General features: G+C 36.7%; 1 long non-coding RNA gene across 1 annotated transcript; it reads right to left on the bottom strand.

Annotated features, from left to right (window-relative positions):
- Nucleotides 1–8,317: 8,317 nt before the first annotated feature.
- Nucleotides 8,318–9,473, bottom strand: LOC127151417 (uncharacterized). The gene is made up of 2 exons (XR_007824353.1): nucleotides 9,254–9,473; nucleotides 8,318–8,626 (listed from the first exon to the last, which is right to left on the bottom strand). It is a non-coding gene; the product is annotated as an uncharacterized LOC127151417 (long non-coding RNA).
- Between the last annotated feature and the right edge of the window lie 1,906 nt (nucleotides 9,474–11,379).

The following is an 11,379-nucleotide window of genomic DNA, read 5'->3' as shown; positions in this document are numbered from 1 at the left end:
CTACAGGCTGCACACCTCAGGTTGAACACGTCCTGCTCCCCTTCCTCGGCCTCCTCGGCCACCCCTACATGCACCTCTCCTTGGCGGCATTCCCTAACAACCACCAATGATCCCTTTAGTCATAAATGGTAATTAACTTTGCAGTTTAACTTAGGTAAGGTAATGCATATAGAGTTATACATATAATTTCATGAGAGCGTACTTGACGAGTGGCAAGGATCGTTTTAGCCATAAGGACACAAAACACAGACTCACATTATAAGTCAGTCTACAGAACCTAAAACTTAGGCTCTGATACCAACCGTAACGACCCAACTTTCCGGACTAAGCTGAGGTCACTACTCAGTACTAAGACTCGACCACACAAAACAAAATTCATAACGGACCGGTTACGATTTCTTAAAACGTTAGAAATATTACAAAAAAAAACAGTATCGGGCCCTATTTTAAATCACAGTCACAAAAGTTTCAAATAAAAACTCAGGTCATCAACTCAAAATCACAAAACCAAATATTCTAACAAAATACATCGGCGGAAGCAATAAGAAAATCAGACGCGTCCATATGGCCTTCACGCATCCTTCCTGCCTCTCGTCGGTCTGCCCCTAGCTGTGCCCTTACCTGAAAAGTTTAAGAAGAGAAAAGGGTGAGTATAAACATACCCAGTAAGGGACCCACTACTGGGCCCGTTAGGGAACAACTGTTAACTTCCTATTCAGGGGTACCCTACATAACAGTCTAGTGGTTCCGTAGAACGCACATATCAGTCTCGTGATCCCGAAGGATACACCTATCAGTCTAGTGATCCCGAAAGATGCACATATCAGTCTAGTGCTCCCGAAGGATGCACATATCAGTCTAGTGCTCCCGAAGGATGAACGTATCAGTCTAGTGCTCCCGCAGGATGCACATATCCGTAAGGTACACTACCCCATAGATGAAGCTAACCGTTACCCCTCAGTCCATACTAACCGTCTACCACAGTCATACCACATCAACACTCATATTACACTTTCGCCATAGGCTTTGCCAGTCAGATAGTATAGGTTTAAACAACTACACCCTCAGTTGCTATACGCGTTTCCAATTTGCACACCATTATGGTAACCCCTAGACCCAATCAACTAATCAATCAAAATCGGACTCGCTGTCCTTCCCGTCCAAACTCCATGATCAGTGTCCAGACCCATGACTACCACGTACCTAACCGTAACTTCAAGGTCCATCGACATACAATTTCAATCTACAACGTAGCCCATTAACATAACCACCCTATACCGAACATCCAGCATCGGGGTCTACTAGCAAGTAACTCCTTATACCCGATAGCACACAAGCTACAACTAGCGGTCACGTTACCTTTACATCAGACAAGAGTAATAATAACAATGCTTAAAAGTCAAGCACACATATATTTATTCGGTACAGTTACTAACGTGTAATCCCCTGTGGACTACTACGTTTCCAGCCTCGCTCCGAGGTCCAGTAGTAGGAAAACCCTTACCTGAAACTTGGTTATGCCCCTCGATCGAGTCCACGCTCAACGGATCCACCTAAACGAAAATACGAAGGTTTTAATCGATGATACTAGTAGAAGTCATTTTAAATGGTCATAAGCAACATCCGTTGACTTACCCAAGGAAAGGAAAGCTATCTCCAAACAAGCCTGCCGCGGAACCCGAGAACTTAAACGTCAACTCCTTAATACCTTCAAGGGAGAAAAGGTGGGATCAAATCTTATTCCAATATTCAAATTCGAATCGGACGTAGCAACATTAGGAAGTTCATCAAAATAATCCTTACCAAAGACTCACCGTGACCCGAAGTGGAGGGAGGAAGGCTTAGGTGGCTCGGTGAACAGGGAGCTCGGCTTGGTTGGAGGTGTTCGGCTCGGCTAGGCTTGGCTCGTGGCTTGGGTTGGCCTGCTCGCGGCTTGGCTCGGCTTGGATCAGTTTACGGCTCGGCTCGGCTCGGTCCTCGGCTCGACTTGGCTCGGCTCGGCTCACGGCTCAGCTCGCGGCTCGGCTCAATTCGGCTCGCGGCTCGGCTCAACTCGGATTCGTGGCTCGAGTCGGCTTCACTTCGCGGCTCGGTGTATTCCTTCCTCCTTTCGGCAACGACGGCGCTCCCCTCGGTGTTCTGTTTGCATCGGGAACACGAGATGAGAAGGGAGAGGCCGCCGGCGGTGGCAGAAACGAAGAGAGAGAGAAACGTCGGCTGTAGATGGACGACAGACGGCGCAACGCGCGGATGGTGGCTGCGGCGAACAACCGGTGAAGCTAAGAACGCCGACGGAGATGAAGACGGGGACAGAGGACGGAGATGGAGAGGATGGGGACGCGCGCGAACGGAAGGAAAAAGAAAAGAAAACAGCGGCGGCGGACGATGAAGGAAGAAGAAGAAGAAGGAGAAATCGAAAGAGAAGGGAGGGGCGGCGGCGCAAGGAAGAGAAAACGAAAATGGATGAAAAGGGGGGGGCCGTGTCTCGCGCGCGCCTTAGGGTTTATTTTTTTTAAAAAAATTATTATATATATATATATATATATTAACTTATAATAATTATAAATAATAATAATAATAATAATAATACTAATAATAATAATAAAAACTAACATTAATATTAAATTATATATAAAGATTAAAATAAATAATAATAATAATAATAATAATATAATTAATATTATATTATTATTATATAAATTTACAAATATTAATTTAGAAATTTCAGAATTTACTCAAAAATTTAAAATTTCCGAAAAATTTTACGCAAAACGATAAAAGTTTACCTCAAAAATTCGGGGCGTTACACGTTGATTGTGAGTTCGACATACAAATTTTGTATATGAATACTACTCTAATTGAATGTTAGTCATGACAAGGATCATCTCTAATGACACTTCATGCTCAATAGCAAACATTGTCTTCCTCTATGAATTATTTTCATTACAACATGTTTGCCAGCAGTACTACTGCTTAAAATTTAAAAGAAATATCAAAAAACACATTAACCTAAAACTTTTTTTTTTTTTTGGAACAAAAGAGAAGATGATGTGAATTAGCTGTAGGTGGACCAGAATATCACAACTAAAATGTGACATTCATAGATATGTATAATCAAAAGAGCCATGTGAAAGGAACAATATTATAGAAGCCGGAAGAAGAAAAGAACCAAACAAGAGGTTACTTATATGTAATAGTTGTAACGCCCCAGTAGATTAGAGTTCCATTGTTCATATCAAGAGTATTTTTTTTTATTTTTAAAAGTGGTTATGGAATGAGATTATTTTGACTTACACTTAATTAAGGTTAAAATTTTCCTTGGTTGGTTATTTTAATTGTTGAGGTTTAAGGGTGAAATAAATTAATTAATTGTGAAGCAACAAATTAATTAATGCCTTGGAAAGGGTCAAAGGTGGCTTTAATGAAGAGAGAGAGAGGAGAGTTGCCATTGGATTAAAGTAGAAAAGAAATTAATAATAAAAGAAGAAAAGAAAGTAATTTTGTGTGGGTTTTATTTTATCTTTTTTTTATTCTTTTATTCTTTTAAAAATGGGGCATTGGGAGGCGTGAAACTCATCACCTTCCCAAGAAAACCCTAACCCCAAGTTGCTCCCACCATAGCCGCCGCCGTCGAACGACCAACGCACGCCATCGAGCCGACGCCACCCTCCCAGCCGCGCCGGAGAACTTAAACCGAGTCGAGCCACCGCACGCCTAGGAACAGCAACGCACGCCGCGCCGTGTCTGCCAGCCGAAACTCGTCGCGCCGCTTTGATCCGAGGCAGAGCAGCCAAGCCGAGCCGCGTCGCGTCGCTCCAATCAGGCGCTGAGGAGCCGCAGCCGATCCGTCAGCCAGCCGTGCCGCATAGCCGACGTTCGCACGTCCAGCCACGTCGCGCCGCTTTGATCCGATGCAGCGCAGCCGGAACGTCCGTCTGAAGTCGTCGCGCCGTCACGCCGTCCAAAACCCAGAACCCAGCGCCTCGCGCGCAAAGATCCGACCCGGCCGAAACCACGCTCCGCGACCCGATCCAACGCGTGCCTCCGACCCGAAGCCCGGCCCGCGTCGCGTACACCCGTGAGCCGAGCAGCGCCCGCGTGCGAGCCGCACGTGCGTAGCCTCTGCACTGAGCCGAGCCGAGCCGCGTCTGTCTGCACCACGAGCCGCGCCTGTCTGCGCCGCGAGCCGAGCCAGTCTTCAACCTCCAAGCCGAGCCGATCCCTGTCCTTTTTCCAGCCAAGCCGCCAAGACTAATTTGGCTCCTTCCACCTAATTTTTGGTAATTAAATTAATTATTTTAGCATTACCCAGTAAGATTCAATGTTTTGGGCACTAAATAATTTAATTTGGAATTAAATTAGATAATTTCCTTAAGGGACGTCTTGGACCAAGTAACCGCTGCAGCGTGAGATTTCTTCAGTAGGGGCTCAACCATTGCAACCTCTTTCTAGGGTAAGTCATTTCAACTGAGTTTTGAACCGTTAGTCGTTGGTGACCTAATTACGAATTTTGGCGTATTAAACAGTTAGGACCTCGTCGCTTGGAAAGCATACTTGCCTCGCAGTTAGGACTCGTCAAGTAAATCTCCAGGTAAGAGATTTCTACTACTAGCTCCACGTTTAGAGTTATGAGGTCACCTCCAATGGTGCATGTTGAGGGCTAGACTGTACGATGCATAAAATTTATGATAGTATGATGCCATTGATGATACAATTATATTATAACATGATGTTGTGATGTCGAGAACCGCTATGGCTGTACGATGGATGTTGAGATGGAGAGTGAAATGATGATTAATCTGTTATAATTATATGATGATGCCATGTGTATTTATGCTGTGATTAGGGTACCTGTTAGCTTAACCTATTAGGGTCGTACCTGCATGGGTGTCCTTCGGGATCACCACCTATTTAGGAATGTGTGGTCCGACGGGACACCAGTCTAACATGTATATAGATATGACTCAAGTGACTCGACGGGGTCCTCGCATCCCGATTGTCCTAGGTGTCCCCCGGGACACCGAAGGCCAGAGTTACGTTCCTACGGGAGCGCATGATTGCACGTGTTCGGGAACGTGCCAGAGATTGGGTACCAGTTACAGGACTCTTATAGGAAGCTAACAGGCACCTAGTGGGACTAGTAGTGGGTCCCTTACTGAGTATTTTATACTCACTCTCTTCATGTCATGTTTTCAGGTAGAGGACGAGGCAAGGGCAAAGGCAAGCTGGCGAGCGACCCGAAGTGACCGTGTCGAGCCTTAGGGACTTTTTGTTTCCGCTTATTCTTGTTTTGACTTTGGAACCTGAGTTTGAGTATTTTTCACTATTTACCATTTTATTAGTAGATAGGGCCCGAGTAGAACTTTAGAACGAAATTTCATCTTTGCATATTATTTTATTGGATTTTCATAAATAAATTTCTCAAACCTTATGCGTTTTTGCTAAATTGTATGACTTAAACCACTTGTTCTACATTTAGTAATGACTTCGGCTCAGTATAAGGAGTTGGGTCGTTACAATAGCATTTAGATTGAGACGTCAAAAGTCCAAAAACTTAAACGATTAAAATATATATTAGCTTCATCCAAAAATGTACAAGAATAAAATAGGTAATACAAGAGTACTAGAAATTAGCTCACTCAGGTTTTCTGGGGTGGAAACATTGCTGCAAAGAGAAAAGACACAACCAAGTTTACAAAATTTATGAAGATCAACCGCATGGTTGGTATCCGTAGGGGAATCCTTAAATGTAGATGTGGATTCTGCACCAAGTATGCTAAGAATAATCAAAAAAAAATTACAACTGATTTCATTTTTTTCTTAATTTCAATTTTCTTGTGGTTCAAAATTATGTATCGTTGAGCACTTGGTTCTATAGAAAATAAGATTGAAAAACCCTCTATATATATATAGAAAAAAAAACTCTTGGTTTAAACCACGACCCTACAAATCGGATTGAGGAAGAAACGGTATTCATGACGATACTATCGGAAAACGAACGTATTACGATGACACGCTGCCACGCTTCCCTTCACCTCAAGTTTTTGGACAAATGTAATTTCCGCTTGTGGCTAAATGCACCTTACACGTTAAAACCCTACAAATGTGGACGATCCATTTGTAGTTTACCAATTTGCTATTTTGAAAATTTACTTTAACATGCCCTTAAATTATGTTTGACACTCCCAACGGATTTTTTAGTTCTAAATATAACAAATAGACACACACATATATATAGTGCTACATCAATGATAGACCTAGACCATATCAATTAATAAGATCATAGTATCATTTGTTACATTTATAATTATTTTTCTTCAAAATATTACAACACTCTTAAGTTATTAAACCTAGAAGTGATCTCTATTCCAGTTGTTTATTTATTTATTTTTCAGGATCATAACATATTTCTTCACCTAATTAGCTGAGTTATCAATCGACATAAAGAATTTTATTAGTATAAAACATATAGGTCAACTGACATGTGATATGTGTTAGCGATCATGAGGCTTACGATTTGAATCACTATATCCGCATCATATTTCTCTCCAATTACTAATTTAATATTAAATCAATTAGTATAAAAATAGAAAGTTGATGTCACAATTAGTATAAAAAGATATTATATTCGGACAAGGACTCGTGAACTCAAATAGACTACATAGTTTGGAGTAAGTTGAGAATCACCCACATTGAGAAGATAAAGAAAGATGTCACAACTTTTGTTGAAGAAATCGACGACGAACTATAGAATTACCAAAAACATATGGAGAAATCGACACATTTGATATACGTAGTTTACGAACGAAGTGTTAGCTACATTTACGAGATAGAGAGAAAATCTATTATTAGAGAGAATGTTTTCTTAATACAAACGGTGCATATGTTCTTTGTTGTTTGTAGCACCACATGACAAATTAAATTCAAGGCATTTCAACCATTTTTATTAGTTACAATTACCTTTCTTTCATTATTCAATTGATGTACGAAATGAAAAGTCAGTTCTTGTACTTATGATCTAATATTATGATTAAGTTAGAAATCAAGTACTTAAGCCTTTCAACGTTTGATTTTTGTAATACATTTTTCAGTTTACTATAATTAATAATTTTCACTCTTTTATATGAAATATGTTGGGTCATAAACAATAAAACAAATATTTTAGTACTTTAATAATTTATTGTTTTTGCACTTCATTTTTCCATCCATTTTAATATTTCGTTTTAGAAAGAGTATCTCATAGCTTTTTTAAAGAAAACAATTTAAAAATTCAGAGTTAAAATAATTGGAACGAGGAATAAAGTTATTAAAAATAATAAACTAAGAATCAAAAGCAATGCATAATCCTTCGTGAGTATTATTACTATTATTATTATTATTATTATTATTTCCTTTTCTCTTTGGGTGAAGGACACCCTAAAACCTATAATTACTTGAAGGATATGTTTTTCTTTGAAATATGTGAAGATTTGAATGGATACAGATGATTTATAAATATATGGTTTTTCCTTATCAATAAAAAAACATAAAAAATTATAGCTCCCTTAATTCTTTCCTCTTCATTTTTTTCTCATTTATATACAATTACTCACACGCTACAGTATTCTATTAAGTAATCTTGTTGAAAAAAGTTTCATTCAAGAGATGCTAAATAACTTTTTTTGTTTTGGAAGACAAATCGTTCATGACCCATCGAGACCAAAGAAGAAACATAAAGTTATCTTATCGAAATAACCTGTGAATTTTTTTTGATTAAAATGAATTATTTCTATCGTTCCCTTATTCTCTAATCATTCAAATTAATTATTTTCACACTTTCCCGATTCATCTATAATATCTTCTAAAAAAATGAAATTAAAATAGTTTATTTTTTTTAACAATAAATGGAGGGGGAATTGAAACTCAACTTTTTAAATTGAAAATAGAAATAAAACAAACTTTAGAGGTATCATTTTGATTGTTATATAGCTGTGTAGGTTTCGAGAACTTTTTAGGATTATTTTTTAAGAGAAATTAGTGAGCTAGGAGTAATGAGAGGGTGTTATGGGGTGTCCACCTCGTGAAAATGCTCGATGCATCCAACTGACTCATCCTATCTTTTAAAACCAAAACACTTATTTCAAATTAAGATTAATTTTTAGTTTAACAATTATAAGGTGGACCGAGATTACATCGTCAACCTTCAAACAGATAATTGGTGCCTTAGAAATATTTTCAAATCAACGAAATAAAATTTGTTTGTGAGATTATTAACCTTTATTCACCAATTCAACGACAAACACAAACACACACACAATCTATAGTAAAGCAAAAATTCTGGCAAAACAGACTTAATTCTCGTATAGCATTAAAAGAGAGAAAGGGCTCTTTTTTAACGACATGCAAAAACTTGAAACTTTATTTATATCAAAACAAAACATATGCTTAAATATGAAATAATAATCTTTTTAAACCAATGGTTTTGATTTTCACCACTTGCTTTTTGTTTATTCATATATAGTATATCTTGGGAAGCCAATCCCTGTTCCCTTCTCCTCTCAGTATACTTCATCTTCTTTTCTTTAGCATCAGTTCTTCTTACACGTTTGATCACACCCATTCACACAACTTTCTACTTTGTCCACATCTGTCAGGTTTAGAAAGAAAAAGAAACAATTAAAGAAAACATAATAGTCCATCGAAACTAGGGAAAGTTATTAAAGAAACGGACCAAATTTTAGTATGAATACTACTACTAATCTCTCGTTGATTGTGAGTTCGAGATACAAATTTTGTATATGAATACTACTCTAATTGAATGTTAGTCATGACAAGGATCATCTCTAATGACATTTCATGCTCAATAGCAAACATTGTCTTCCTCTATGAATTATTTTCATTACAACATGTTTGCCAGCAGTACTACTGCATAAAATTTAAAAGAAATATCAAAAAACACATTAACCTAAAACTCTTTTTTTTTTTTTTTTGGAACAAAAGAGAAGATGATGTGAATTAGCTGTAGGTGGACCAGAATATCACAACTAGAATGTGACATTCATAGATATGTATAATCAAAAGAGCCATGTGAAAGGAACAATATTATAGAAGCCGGAAGAAGAAAAGAACCAAACAAGAGGTTACTTATATGTAATAGCATTTAGATTGAGACGTCAAAAGTCCAAAAACTTAAACGATTAAAATATATATTAGCTTCATCCAAAAATGTACAAGAATAAAATAGGTAATACAAGAGTACTAGAAATTAGCTCACTCAGGTTTTCTGGGGTGGAAACATTGCTGCAAAGAGAAAAGACACAACCAAGTTTACAAAATTTATGAAGATCAACCGCATGGTTGGTATCCGTAAGGGAATCCTTAAATGTAGATGTGGATTCTGCACCAAGTATGCTAAGAATAATAAAAAAAATTACAACTGATTTCATTTTTTCTTAATTTAAATTTTGTTGTGGTTCAAAATTATGTATCGTTGAGCTCTTGGTTCTATAGAAAATAAGATTGAAAAACCCTCTATATATATATAGAAAAAAAAACTCTTGGTTTAAACCACGACCCTACAAATCGGATTGAGGAAGAAACGGTATTCATGACGATACTATCGGAAAACGAACGTATTACGATGACACGCTGCCACGCTTCCCTTCACCTCAAGTTTTTGGACAAATTTAATTTCCGCTTGTGGCTAAATGCACCTTACACGTTAAAACCCTACAAATGTGGAAGATCCATTTGTAGTTTACCAATTTGCTATTTTGAAAATTTACTTCAACATGACCTTAAATTATGTTTGACACTCCCAACGGATTTTTTAGTTCTAAATATAACAAATAGACACACACATATATATAGTGCTACATCAATGATAGACCTAGACCATATCAATTAATAAGATCATAGTATCATTTGTTACATTTATAATTATTTTTCTTCAAAATATTACAACACGCTTAAGTTATTAAACCTAGAAGTGATCTCTATTCCAATTGTTTATTTATTTATTTTTCAGGATCATAACATATTTCTTCACCTAATTAGCTGAGTTATCAATCGACATAAAGAATTTTATTAGTATAAAACATATAGGTCAACTGACATGTGATATGTGTTAGCGATCATGAGGCTTACGATTTGAATCACTATATTCGCATCATATTTCTCTCCAATTACTAATTTAATATTAAATCAATTAGTATAAAAATAGAAAGTTGATGTCACAATTAGTATAAAAAAATATTATATTCGGACAAGGACTCGTGAACTCAAATAGACTACATAGTTTGAAGTAAGTTGAGAATCACCCACATTGAAAAGATAAAGAGAGATGTCACAACTTTTGTTGAAGAAATGACGACGAACTATAGAATTACCAAAAACGTATGGAGAAATCGACACATTTGATATACGTAGTTTACGAACGAAGTGTTAGCTACATTTACGAGATTGAGAGAAAATCTATTATTAGAGAGAATGTTTTCTTAATACAAACGGTGCAAATGTTCTTTGTTGTTTGTAGCACCACATAACAAATTAAATTCAAGGCATTTCAACCATTTTTATTAGTTACAATTACCTTTCTTTCATTATTCAATTGATGTACGAAATGAAAAGTCAGTTCTGTACTTAAGATCTAATATTATGATTAAGTTAGAAATCAAGTACTTAACCCTTTCAACGTTTGATTTTTGTAATACATTTTTCATTTTACTATAATTAATAATATTCACTCTTTTATATGAAATATGTTGGGTCATAAACAATAAAACAAATATTTTAGTTCTTTAATAATTTATTGCTTTTCACGTCATTTTTCCATCCATTTTAATATGTCATTTTAGAAAGAATATCTGATAGCTTTTTTAAAGAAAACAATTTAAAAATTCAGAGTTAAAATAATTGGAACAAGGAATAAAGTTATTTAAAAAAAAAAAAAAACTAGGAATCAAAAGCCATGCATAATCCTTCGTGAGTATTATTATTATTATTATTATTATTAATTTCCTTTTCTCTTTGGGTGAAGGATACCCTAAAACCTATAATTACTTGAAGGATATGTTTTTCTTTGAAATATGTGAAGATTTGAATGGATACAGATTGTAACGACCAAACTCCTTATACTTAATCGAAGTCATTACTAAATATAGAACAAGTGGTTTAAGTCATAAAATTTATTAAAAACGCATAAGGTTTGAGGAATTTTATTTATGAAAATTCAAACAAGGTAATTATGCAAAAAGATGTAATGCGTTCTTAAGTCCTACTCGGGCCCTATCTACATAATAAGATGATAAGTACTGAAGAATACTCAAACTCAGGTACGAAAGTCTAAAATAAAGATAAGCGGAAGCAGTAGTCCCTATGGCCCGCCACGGTCACTTCGGG

The sequence above is a fragment of the Cucumis melo genome, chromosome 1 (genome assembly GCF_025177605.1).
Source record: "Cucumis melo cultivar AY chromosome 1, USDA_Cmelo_AY_1.0, whole genome shotgun sequence".
Classification (NCBI taxonomy): domain Eukaryota; kingdom Viridiplantae; phylum Streptophyta; class Magnoliopsida; order Cucurbitales; family Cucurbitaceae; genus Cucumis; species Cucumis melo.
Note: the sequence above shows the minus strand (reverse complement) of the source record. Positions and strands in the feature narration are given on the sequence as shown.